This window comes from Cicer arietinum, chromosome 8, assembly GCF_000331145.2.
Source record: "Cicer arietinum cultivar CDC Frontier isolate Library 1 chromosome 8, Cicar.CDCFrontier_v2.0, whole genome shotgun sequence".
In the NCBI taxonomy this organism is placed as follows: domain Eukaryota; kingdom Viridiplantae; phylum Streptophyta; class Magnoliopsida; order Fabales; family Fabaceae; genus Cicer; species Cicer arietinum.
The window spans coordinates 16217909-16230443 of record NC_021167.2 but is presented as its reverse complement, the minus strand read 5'-3'; the positions used below and the strand labels follow the sequence as shown (position 1 = coordinate 16230443).

General features: G+C 30.8%; 4 non-coding genes and 1 pseudogene across 4 annotated transcripts; all 5 read right to left on the bottom strand.

Moving 5' to 3' along the window:
• Positions 1–331: 331 nt before the first annotated feature.
• On the bottom strand, positions 332–495 carry LOC113788194 (U1 spliceosomal RNA). The gene has a single exon (XR_003474677.1). It is a non-coding gene; the product is annotated as a U1 spliceosomal RNA (small nuclear RNA).
• Positions 496–1453: 958 nt separating this feature from the next.
• On the bottom strand, positions 1454–1604 carry LOC113788196 (U4 spliceosomal RNA). Its single transcript, XR_003474679.1, has one exon. It is a non-coding gene; the product is annotated as a U4 spliceosomal RNA (small nuclear RNA).
• Positions 1605–2216: 612 nt separating this feature from the next.
• LOC113788189 (U1 spliceosomal RNA) lies at positions 2217–2379 on the bottom strand. Its single transcript, XR_003474673.1, has one exon. It is a non-coding gene; the product is annotated as a U1 spliceosomal RNA (small nuclear RNA).
• A 954-nt stretch (positions 2380–3333) lies between these two features.
• Positions 3334–3484, bottom strand: LOC113788197 (U4 spliceosomal RNA). Its single transcript, XR_003474680.1, has one exon. It is a non-coding gene; the product is annotated as a U4 spliceosomal RNA (small nuclear RNA).
• Positions 3485–5217: 1733 nt separating this feature from the next.
• On the bottom strand, positions 5218–5357 carry LOC113788190 (U4 spliceosomal RNA; annotated as a pseudogene).
• Between the last annotated feature and the right edge of the window lie 7178 nt (positions 5358–12535).

Sequence of the window (12535 nt, the reverse complement as noted above, 5' to 3'; positions counted from 1 at the left end):
CTAGGTGTTGTAAGATTAAGAAGGCTCTTCATTTTAAACACATAGTGGAAAATCTCACAATGTGAGGACTGGACGTAACCCACATTGGGTGAACCAGGATAAATCTTTGTGTGGTATTCTCTTTCCTATCTCCTTCTTTATTATACTGCATAAATCATTTAAAATAAAATAGAAACTGATTTTCTGATAATTTAAGAACGTTCTCTGTTTTATAACATAAACCAAGAACGTTCTCCGTTTTCTGTTTCATAACCAAGATCATTCTTGAGTTATTTTCTTAAGTTTTAACAGGAATTTTTAAAAGGCATATTTACAATTCAAACCCCCCTTTCTTGTAAATCGACATTGTTACTTCACCCACTACCACAAATTATGATGTACGATCCACCACTTGGGCAGACCTTAGGGTAGCACCCCTCCTTTATGTGCGTTGGAGGTCACTAGCCTAGGCCATGGGTCTTCTTGATCATCCATTCACCCCATCCAGGTAAGTATGTTGCAATGTGAAGAACATTTCTCTTTTATATCTCTTGCTTCATACTACTCACTTCAAATATCCCTAAGTGGGACTAAAATTAATTAAAATCTTAATTTTTGTAATCTTATGGAATGTGAATATATTAGTTGCATATATTATTGCAAAATCTCAAACATGTGTTATCGATGGTTAATTTTGCATAGAAAGGCCTCCACCGTCTTACTAAAAAACTACTACAAAAATCAATGGATGTATGTATGAAATATTTTGCTCGATAATCTTCTAATTTTCCACGGTTTTGTTTTTTATATCAATTTTTTTTATGTATATATATCTTTTCTGTCATTATTAATTTAGCGTTGAGAACACAGCTTACATATTTTATATCAGTTTCAAGATATAGCTTATGTTCTTGGATAAATAGTGGGGGAGAAAACATATAAGTTTGGATTTAATAAGGGAGGAGTTCTTTGTACCACTACTTTTATGTAGTGATGTATCGAATTCTAAGTACGACAAAATGGTCTAAGATTTGTTTACTTATTTATTTTTGTTAGGGTGGGAGCGTACAGTTCTTGAAGAGTTAAAAAAAAAATGAACATACTTTTGCCTCACAACAATAAAATAGAAGGATTAACAAAAGACTACGCTATTAAGATACACTAGTTAAAACATAGAGGCTTGTAATTCTGAAGAAAAAAATATTGAACTAAAATTGTAGGACTATATCTCCAAGGGAGTCTTTATTAGAACCATGTTGGTTGCATCATTTCCCCAAAGCTAACATGCATTAACATATAAATAGTCAAATTGGGTATAAAAACAACATAATGATTAAAAAAAAAATACATACTCATTTGCCTAAAACATCATATAATGGAAATATGGAGAAACCTCGTAGTTAATATTTAAGAATTAAAAGTTTAAAACTTCAAATTTTTAAGAACGTATATAAATATTGAACTAAAATTGTAGGACTTTACCCCAGAGGGAGTCCTTCTAGAAATTCTCAAAGGCTTGGGTTGAACTCAAGCCTATGAGGGGGTTTGGAAATAGTTTTCAACCAGCAATAGACGCGCCTCAGTTAGAACCTCACAAGCTGCGTCATTGCCCCAAGCGCAAAGATGGTTTTCAACATAGATTAAAAAATGTTTTTATATAACTTCAAAGCACACCGTTTCATCTTACCAGCGATGTGAGACTAATAAAATTTGCTAATAAATGATATCTAACAAACTCTTTGATTTAAAAAATAATCCTTGATACCTATTTACCATTAATAGCCTGAGCAAAAAAAGACAAAATCCAAATATTAACCACATTATTTTGCATACAAGGAGTTTATCTCTAAATAACGTGCACATATTCGTATAAAAAAGTGTCTAGTGAAAATTAAGAAAATGTAGAGAGAAATTACGGGTATTTAAAATTCATATCACATGCAATTATATCACGTAAGAACATTTGTACAACAACATATGTTTGAAGAAGAAAAGCTGATTTTATTTTTTAAATTAAAGAAACTATTAAACATTTTTTAAAAATGAATTATTAAGTGTGTTTAAAGTAGTATATCATCATTTGGTTTAACATGTTACTATTTCAATTTTTTATAATCCAAACTATTTAAAAACAATTCACTTAGCCATCTCAAGTCCAATTCTTAAACATAACAAACTAAAATCAAATTCTATTAAAGTTTCAAGACAAAAAAGTTTGAAGTTTGAAACTAACATTAAAAGGGGCCGCGTGAACGCATGCCCCCACTACCACAAATTATGATGTAGGATCCACCACTTGGGCAGACCTTAAGGTAGCACCCCTCCTTTATGTGCGTTGGAGGTCACTAGCCTAGGTCATGGGCCTTCTTGATCACCCATTCACCCCATCCAGGTAAGTATGTTGCAATGTGAAGAACATTTCTCTTTTATATCTCTTGCTTCATACTATTCACTCCAAATATCCCTAAGTGGGACTAAAATTAATTAAAATCTTAATTTTTGTAATCTTATGGAATGTGAATATATTAGTTGCATATATTTTTGCAAAATCTCAAACATGTGTTATCAATGGTTAATTTTGCATAGAAAGACCTCCACCGTCTTACTAAAAAACTACTACAAAAATCAATGGATGTATGTATGAAATATTTTGCTCGATAATCTTCTAATTTTCCACGGCTTTGTTTTTTATATCAATTTTTTATATGTATATATATATCTTTTCTGTCATTATTAATTTAGCGTTGAGAACACAGCTTACATATTTTATATCAGTTTCAAGATATAGCTTATTTTCTTGGATAAATAGTGGGGGAGAAAACATATAAGTTTGGATTTAATAAGGGAGGAGTTCTTTGTACCACTACTTTTATGTAGTGTTGTATCGAATTGTAAGTACGACAAAATGGTCTAAGATTTATTTACTTATTTATTTTTGTTAGGGTGGGAGCGTACAGTTCTTGAAGAGTTAAAAAAAGAACATATTTTTGCCTCATAACAATAAAATAGAAGGGTTAACAAAAAACTACACTATTAAGATACACTAGTTAAAAAATAGAGGCTTCTTATTTTGAAGAAAAAAATGTTGAACTAAAATTGTAGTAGTATATCTCTATCAGAGTCTTATTAAAACCATGTTGTTTGCATCATTTCCCCAACGCTAACATGCATTAACATATAAATAATCAATTCTGGTATAAAAACAACATAAAGATTAAAAAAAAATACATACTCATTCACCAAAAACATCATATATTGGAAATACGGAGAAACCTCGTAGTTAATATTTAAGAATTAAAAGTTTAAAACTTCAACTTTTTAAGAACGCATATAAATATTGAATTAAAATTGTAAGACTTTACCCCAGAGGGAGTCCTTCTAGAAATTCTCAAAGGCTTGGGTTGAACTCAAGCCTATGAAGGAGTTTGGAAATAGTTTTCAACCAGCAATAGACACGCCTCGGTTAGAAACTCACTAACAGCGTCATTGCCCCAAGCGCAAAGATGGTTTTCAACATAGATTAAAAAAAGTTTTTATATAACTTCAAAGCACACCGTTTCATCTTACCGGCGATGTGGGACTAATAAAATTTGCTAATAAATGACCTCTAACAAACTCTTTGCTTTAAAAAATAATCATTGATACCTATATACCATTCATAGCCCGAGCAAAAAAAGAAAAAATCCAAATATTAACCACATTATTTCGCGTACAAGGAGTTTATCTCTAAATAACATGCACAAATTCGTATAAAAAAGAGTCTAGTGAAAATTAAGAAAATGTAGAGAGAAATTACGGGTATATAAAATTCATATCAGATGCAATTATATCTCGTAAGAACATTTGTACAACAACATATCTTTTTTGAAGAAAACTTGTTTTTATTTTTTAAATTAAAGAAACTATTAAACATTTTTTTAAAATGAATTATTAAGTGTGTTTAAAGTAGTATATCATCATTTGGTTTAACATGTTACTATTTCAATTTTTTTATAATCCAAACTATTTTAAAAAAATTTGGTTAGCCATCTCAAGTCCAATTCTTAAACAAAACAAACTAATATCAAATTATAATAAAGTTTCAAGACAAAAAAGTTTGAAGTTTGAAACTGACCTTCTTGATGGAGGTCACTAGCCTAGGCCATGGACCTTCTTGATCACCCATTCACCCCTTCCAGGTAAGTATGTTGCACTGTGAAGAACATTTCTCTTTTATATCTCCTGCTTCATACTATTCACTCCTAATATCCCGAAGTGGGACTAAAATTAATTAAAATCTTAATTTTTGTAATCTTATGGAATGTGAATATATTTGTTGCATATATTTTTGGAAAATCTCAAACATGTGTTATCAATGGTTAATTTTGCATAGAAAGACCTCCACCGTCTTACTAAAAAACTACTACAAAAATCAATGGATGTATGTATGAAATATTTTGCTCGATGATCTTCTAATTTTCCACGACTTTGTTTTTTATATCAATTTTTTATATGTATATATATCTTTTCTGTCATTATTAATTTAGCATTGAGAACAAAGCTTTCATCTTTTATATTAGTTTCAAGATATAGCTTATGTTCTTGAATAAATATTGGGGGAGCAAAAGTATAAGTTTGGATTTCATAAGGGAGCAATCCTTTGTACCACTACTTTTATATAGTGTTGTATCGAATTGTAAGTTAACGACAATATGGTCTAAGATTTATTTACTTATTTATTTTTGTTAGGTGGGAGCGTACAGTTCTGTAAGAGTTAAAATAAAAGAACATATTTTTGCCTCACAATAATAAAATAGAAGGATCAACAAAAGACTACACGATTAAAATACACTAATTAAAAGTTAGAGGCTTCTAATTCTGAAAAAAAAATATATATATAACTAAAACTGTACGATTATATCTCTAAGGGAGTCATTATTAGAACCATGTTGGTTGCATCATTCCCCCAACGCTAACATTTATTAACATATAAATAATCAAATCGGGGATAAAAACAACATAAAGATTAAAAAATCACATATTTATTCACCTAAAAAAATCATATAATAGAAATATGGAGAAACCTCGTAGTCAAATCGGGTATAAAAACAACATAATGATTAAAAAAAATACATACTCATTTGCCTAAAACATCATATAATGGAAATATGGAGAAACCTCGTAATTAATATTTAAGAATTAAAAGTTTAAAACTTCAACTTTTTAAGAACGTATATAAATATTGAACCAAAATTGTAGGACTTTACCCGAGAGGGAGTCCTTCTAGAAATTCTCAAAGGCTTGGGTTGAAATCAAGCCTAAGAGGGAGTTTGGAAATAGTTTTCAACCAGCAATACACGCGCCTCAGTTAGAACCATTCATTTCCCGATCAAAATAACGTGCACATATTCGAATAAAAAAAAGTCTTGTAAAAATTAAGAAAATGTCTATAGAAATATCGAATATATAGAATTCATATCAGATACAATTGTATCTCGTAAGAACCATTGTACAACCACATATGTTTGGAGGAGAAGTTATTAAACATTTTTATAAATGAATTATTATATTTAGTCAATTATATAAATTGAAGAAAAATGTTAATTTAAAAATGAAAAATGTTTAATAGCTTATTTATAGATTCCTTTAAGTTATATATAGTCAATTATTATATTTTGCTATGTTAAGTTAATTATTAAGTAATTTTTATATAAAATATAGTTAAATGTGTATTTTGCTAAATCTTTTAGTATTCGAATTATCTTTCATTTGTTAGTTTAGTTTTTACATGTGTCTTTTATTAGTTATTTTGGTTCGTGAAATTACTAACAATAGAGAGGCTTGATTATGTGTTTGATTTTAATCCATTGCAGACTACAGTGGTCGCACATCACACATTTAAAAAATAAAAATAAATTTTTACTTTTATATAAATATTGGAGTTTTGCTGAAAGTCTCATGAATATTAATCTCCATCTAAAAAAAAATATGAGATTGACAAAAAAAAAATATGCATCTTATTAAAATAAGTAGTACCAATCAATTTTTATAAGTCCTCCTTAAATCATATAGTCTAATATAGTCTAATACATGTACATCAACAGTCACACTTTGTTCTTTAAAATAGCGTTAAGCATCAAATTTTATGTAGAATAAGAAACAGGTTGAATTTATACATTATCCACAACCACCACCCCATGATCAATATTTCAGTGCCCAACAGAATTTACATATAAAATATAATTAAATGAATTTAATTCATATACGCCGATGCCGTTAAAAAAATGTATTATCAACCAATCACAATTGTTAAATTATTATAGGTATTTGAATTTTATCATAACTATTTTATAAAGTCATATATGAAAATGTTTATAATATGCTAACATTATAAAATATGACAATAAAATTCTAATTAAATTATTACACTTTTTTTCTTCTCATAATTAAATTATTAATGATAAAAAAACAAAATTGTTTTGTGCGTACATATAAATAAAAATAAAGGAATAATAAAGCGAATTATATGGTATAATTTTCCTTATCGAAATTGTACTTCCAATTAGGGATTTTTGATTGATTTTATTTTATCATCGTGTGTCTATATATATCCCGCTTGCTTTTCCTTTATTTTCTCAAAAGATAACCTTCCTTAAAAAATAAATATTTTCTTCTGCATTTCGTTCATCTAGGAACAATGAAGCTTACTTTTTTTGTTGTTGCTAATATTGAACCTTACTTATTCATCAATGATAATTACGTACGTTTGGAGGATTATTTTCCTAGAAGACTAGAACCAGCATGGCACAATGTCTAAATATGGAGTGGATGTGGCTTAGATATAATTATTAATTTTTTAATATTAAAAATTTCAAAATCTACTTATTGGCAAAGGTAATTCTCCGTGTCAAGACATGGTGGCCTATAAAATTTTGCTCTGACATGCTTTGTTTGGTTGATTTTTGGAGATAGTGTCTCCCTTTGAAAAGTCGTATGCTTCTATCCTTGATTACTCTTCTTTAAAAGTCTTTGATTCTACTTGTTTTGTTCTTCGTCTACAAGTAGAGCGCAATAAGTTGTCTTCTTGTTCTGCCATGTATTTTTCTTGGTTACGGGAAGGTCAATAGGATTATCGTTGTTATGATCCTCATGCAAAAAAACTTTATGTTTCTCGTAATATCGTTTTTCTTGAGTACATCCTTTTTTACTATGTTTCCTCTTATTCTCATATTAATAAGAATTCAGAACTAACCCATATTGATCTGTTTGGTCCTAATGATGATGCTTCTAATGATTGTAATGCTGAGAATTGCGGGACAAATACTATTACTCCACATGATGATATCCCTCTTGCTCATCCGACTGTCCAACCACGTCATGCGTTTGTTGATCCTCCATCTCCGCCTCCTCGTTACCCCTCTCGTCACCGTAAGTCTACTTAGTTACCCGATTTTATCTATTCCACTAATTCAGCTTCATTTGCTTCTTTCTTAACCTCTATCATAGTTTGTCTGATCCTTCTTCCTATAAAGAGGCTATTCTTGATACTCTTTGGTAGCAGGCTATGATAGAAGAAATTTTTGCATTGCACAAAACAAATACTTGCGAGTTAGACATCTTTTTCCTGGAAAGCGTGCTATTGGGTCTTGTTGCGTATACAAGATCAAAACTATGTCTGATGGATCAGTTGAACGTTACAAAGCACGTCTTGTTGCTAAGGGATTCTCTCAACAATATGGTATGAATTATGAAGAAACTTTTGCTTATATAGCCAAGGTGACCATTATCCTTACTTTTATTGTAGTTTCATTTATTCATCATTGACATATTTCCTAAATGGATGTCAAAAATTCCTTTTTTAAATGGTGAGCTACATGAAGAAGTCTATATGGTTCCTCCACAATAAGTTTTTCATAATCAGGGAGAAACGTGTAAGCTAAAAAAGGCTTTCTGTGGTCTTAAACAAGTTCCTCATGCTTGGGTTGATAAATTCTCTATTGTGATTACCTATATTGGTTTTCGCTTTACTCAACACGATTCTGCATTGTTTATATAGTCTGCCACTTATGGTCGCATTGTACTTTCTTTGTTTGTTGATGATATGATTATTACAGGTGATGATGTTAGTGGAATCAATTAGTTAAAGTACAGTTACCCAAGAAGTTCGAGATGAAGGACTTGGGAACTCTTCGCTATTTCTTGGGATTTAAGTTGCCTACTGAAGGTGCCAACACGAGAAGCGGAGGTTGAATTGTATTTGAATAAGTTGAAAACTTTTTCATTATTTGATTAAACTAGTTTAGAATTGATGATTTACCTGGAGTAGAAGCAATAAAAAAACTAAGGAGTACATGAATAAAGTGACACAAGTAATTTATTTTGCTTCACCACTAGCTTAGTTACATCCAGTCCCTTTACTTAGAAAGATTTAATCCACTAATTCAACAACTTGAATTACAAAGCAGCCGACGCTCCAAGTCAATCTTCTCAAACAACCTGACAACCCTAGACTTTTGAGGAACACACGCACATTGAATCTACCAGCCAAGTCTTCTCCACACAATCTAACAACCCCAAATTATTGAAGGCACACTAACACCACTATTGGGTTTGAATACAATGGTTTGGAACTGAAGTAGTTTCTTCTAACAAGTTGATTATAACAATGACTATCACAGTGTACCCTAATAGATTCTCACTTCTATTGAAAATTGAAAGCATCAACTATTTTGAAATAATTTTTTTACAATAAGTCGATTATTATGTAATGGAAGGGGTATATATATTTCTCTAATCATAATATTTAATTTTTTAAATGCCAATTGCATCTTGCAATATATCATTTTTATTCAAATTAGATTTTAGACCCGTGTGACGCATGGGAAAATTATATTTTAAGAATAATAATAAATGTTCCAAAAAATAAATTTAAGATTTGATAAAATTGTATCTAAAAGACATAACGATCAATTAAATTTAAAATTGATACGTTAAAGTAATGAAAATTATTAATCTACAATCAATTTAGAAGAAAAATAACTTTTCTACACCAACACAAAAATTACATACTGTAACAAATAAAAAGTAAGACAAAGCAATAAATATCAACTTTTGGTGGAAAAAACTTGATTGATCCTCTATTGTACTATTACCCTTGAAATATACCCATGAAGTTGAGCTACTACCATTACAATAACAATTACATGATAACTTCAACCAAAACTTTAATTCCCTCAATGTGAATTTAAAGAAGGAAAACTTTCCCATCCCATAAAAAAATTAATGTTAAACACTATTAACAACACAAATAAAATAAAATAAAGCATATAAATAATGTTAATGCAAATGAAGGAGAAACAATGATCTTTTGAAACTCTAAATTTGTACTATAAAAGTGTTATGATAAAAATAATATAGAAAAATATAATAAAAGAGGACACAGGAAATTAAAGGAGAAAACAATATAGAAAAAAGAAGTGATCTACTTCTACTCTTCTTCGCCATCTCTTTTTCTGTTACCTTTGAAAATATTTTAATGGGTGGAAATAGGAAAAAAATCAGTTTGCACTCGCAGAAGGTATTCACACCCTTTACACATAATTTCAAAGGACAAGTAAAGACAAGCTCCAACTAGTAAGAGCAAGAGATGTGTACAAGTGTAGATTCAATCATGGAGATCAATCGTATCTGCGGTACAAATTACATGTCTTAAATGTGGAAAGGTTAGGCATTTTGCTAGATGTAGCAAGATTGGGGGACAATCCCAACTTATGACTATTGATTGATCTTTGTTTGTGAGTTTCCTGATGTGTTTCCTAAATATACATCTAGCTTACCCCAAAAGGAAAATTAGAATTTTCAATTGATTTAGTTTCAGGGTGTGGTCCAGTGTCAATAACACCTTATATGATGCCATCGCTGCAATTGGATGAACTCAAGAAACAATTGGAAGATTTATTTGAAAAGGATTCATTAGGCCTAGCGTGTCACCATGGGGAGCGCCAACACTTTTAGTGGGAAAGCAAGATGAGAGTATGAGGTTGTGCACTAGTTTCAATGGATTAAGATTTTAGGTCATTTTAGTTTTAAATAGTTTTATTCTAATCCATTTTGATTCTTATGCAATGTAGTTCCTCCATTAAGTGCATAAGTCTCAATGGATTAAGATTTTAGGTCATTATGGTCTTTAATAGGTTTATTCTATTCCATTTTGATTCTTAGGTGATAGTGTTTCAGCAAGTGTACTGAATCGTTGCAAGCATTCCGTTTTACTATCGAATTATATTTAATTACTGAAATTGAACAAAAAGTTTCTGAATTGATTGAAATAATATTTGAAATTAACAACAGTAATAAAATTGATCCTTTATAATGAGAAAAATGTCAAGGATGAGTTTCACTTCGAATCCAACCTTGGTGTCTAATTTGATCCTAGTTACTGAATTCCTTTATTGAATTATTACCGAATTCTCTTTTTTGTTCTTGCCCTAATATCTTAGTGACAGAACCTTTAATTCCAAAGTAACCCCTAATTCCTTAGTAAATTTAAGACTATAATTAAGCATTACCGTATAGAAATCCTTTTGTAAATTATTGTTTTGCAACTAATTTAACTGGTTTCATGATCTGCATCTTTGTCTAGACTACAAATTCATGAATTTCTCATCTCAAGTATTCGTAAATTCCACTACCGTTTCAAAATAGAAATTGTAGAACATTTTAATGTTGATCAAGCAATAAAAATCATTAATCACAAAGATGAGAAAAATAATTCAATAAACTCATTCATATAATTAGAAATCAAATCATAAAAATAAGGATTTCATCTTGTTACACTCATCCCTAACAAATAGGGTTTAGTTACTCATGACAGAGATAAAAGAGATAGAGATTAGAGAAGAATTACAAGAAGTATTTATGAATGATTCTTGATAAAACTGCTCCAATGATGTTAGAAACGGCCGTCTTTGAGTTTCTATGCTAGGGCCCAAGTCTCCCAACTTCCCAAGAGTCAAAAAGGATCCCTAAATAGTGAAAAGTTGCGTTTTTATAAATGCTGATACGCTTTGCGCACCCCAAGCGCATAATTTGAGCTTCGGGCGCACCTGAACAGTGCTGAAAGGCTGGAAATGCACGCAGCTGGCATGCTTTAGGGGCATAACATCTGATGTCGGACGTATACTGCATTTTACTCCTCTGTCGATTCTGAATTTGGTTCCGGTGTCTTCATGGAAGTTGTAGCTATGACTCTTAGATTTCATTTGCACTTGGTTTGACTCCAATTGGACATCTACAACTCCAGATATGGCTGAAATACTCTACATAGGTCATGTTGATTTCTCACAAAAATTCAGCACTGCACTAAAATAGAGTAACAACACAAAACTCCGAAAAATCCCTACTTAATCAAGGAAATAATAACATAAATATTTCATTAAATCAAAGAGCTAAAATCAACAAAATATATCAAATAACTTCTTAAATTAACTAATGATTAAAGATAAATAAGACTAAAATCAATGAAAAATATGCATATGATGAAGAGTCATCATTAGGCAATGTAGTTTGTCCTATAAATGCATAAGTCTCAATGGATTAAGAATTTTGGTTATTTTCTTCATTAATAGGTTTATTCTAGTCCATTTGGTTTCTTAAGCAATATAGTTCGTTAAATAAGTTTATAAGTTTCAATGGATTAAGATTTTGGTAATTTTAGTCTTTACTTGACTTATTCTAGTCCATTTTGGTTGCTAGTTAGTGTATTTCGTCTAATAAGTGCAATAGTTTCAATGGATTAAGATTTTAAGTCATTTTTGTATTTACTGGATTTATTCTAGTTCATTTTAGTTCTTAGTCAATGTAGTTCGTTTAATAAGTGCATTAGTCTCATTAGATTAAGAATTTAAGTTATTTTCGTCTTTAATAGGTTTATTTAAACCCATTTTGATTCTGTTGGATTTTGAGTTTCAAAAACTATTTAAAATTCACAATTTATGCCACCGAAGATATTACTGGGTTGAGTCGCGGACTAGGTCGCTCTCTTTAAGACGTTTCGCGGCGCTGCCCAAATTGTGCAAGGCAGACTATCAACCACGAAGTCCCCAGGATAAAACAGCCCAGATTCACTGTATCGGAGTTCCACTGCACCGTAGAAAACCGTTCTAGAATTACACCCTCAATATGGCAGTTAAGGCCACTCTCAATATGACAATTAAAGTCACTCAGAATATGGTACTGTGACCATTCATAACTACGGTATAATAACCGCTCAAAAAGACAAAAAAAAAACGAATGGACTACGGCATAATAACCGCTCTAAAAACAAAGTGATTACGGCATAGCAACCGCTCTAAAAACAAAAGAACTACGGCATAACAACCGCTCAAAAAACCGAAGGGACTGCGGCATAACAACCGCTCTAAAACCGAAGGGACTGCGGCATAATAACCGCTCTAAAACCGAAGGGACTGCGGCATAATAACCGCTCTAAAACCGAAGGGACTGCGACATAATAACCGCTCTAAAATCGAAGGGACTACGAACTGTGGCATAATAGCCGCTCTAAAACCGAAGGGAC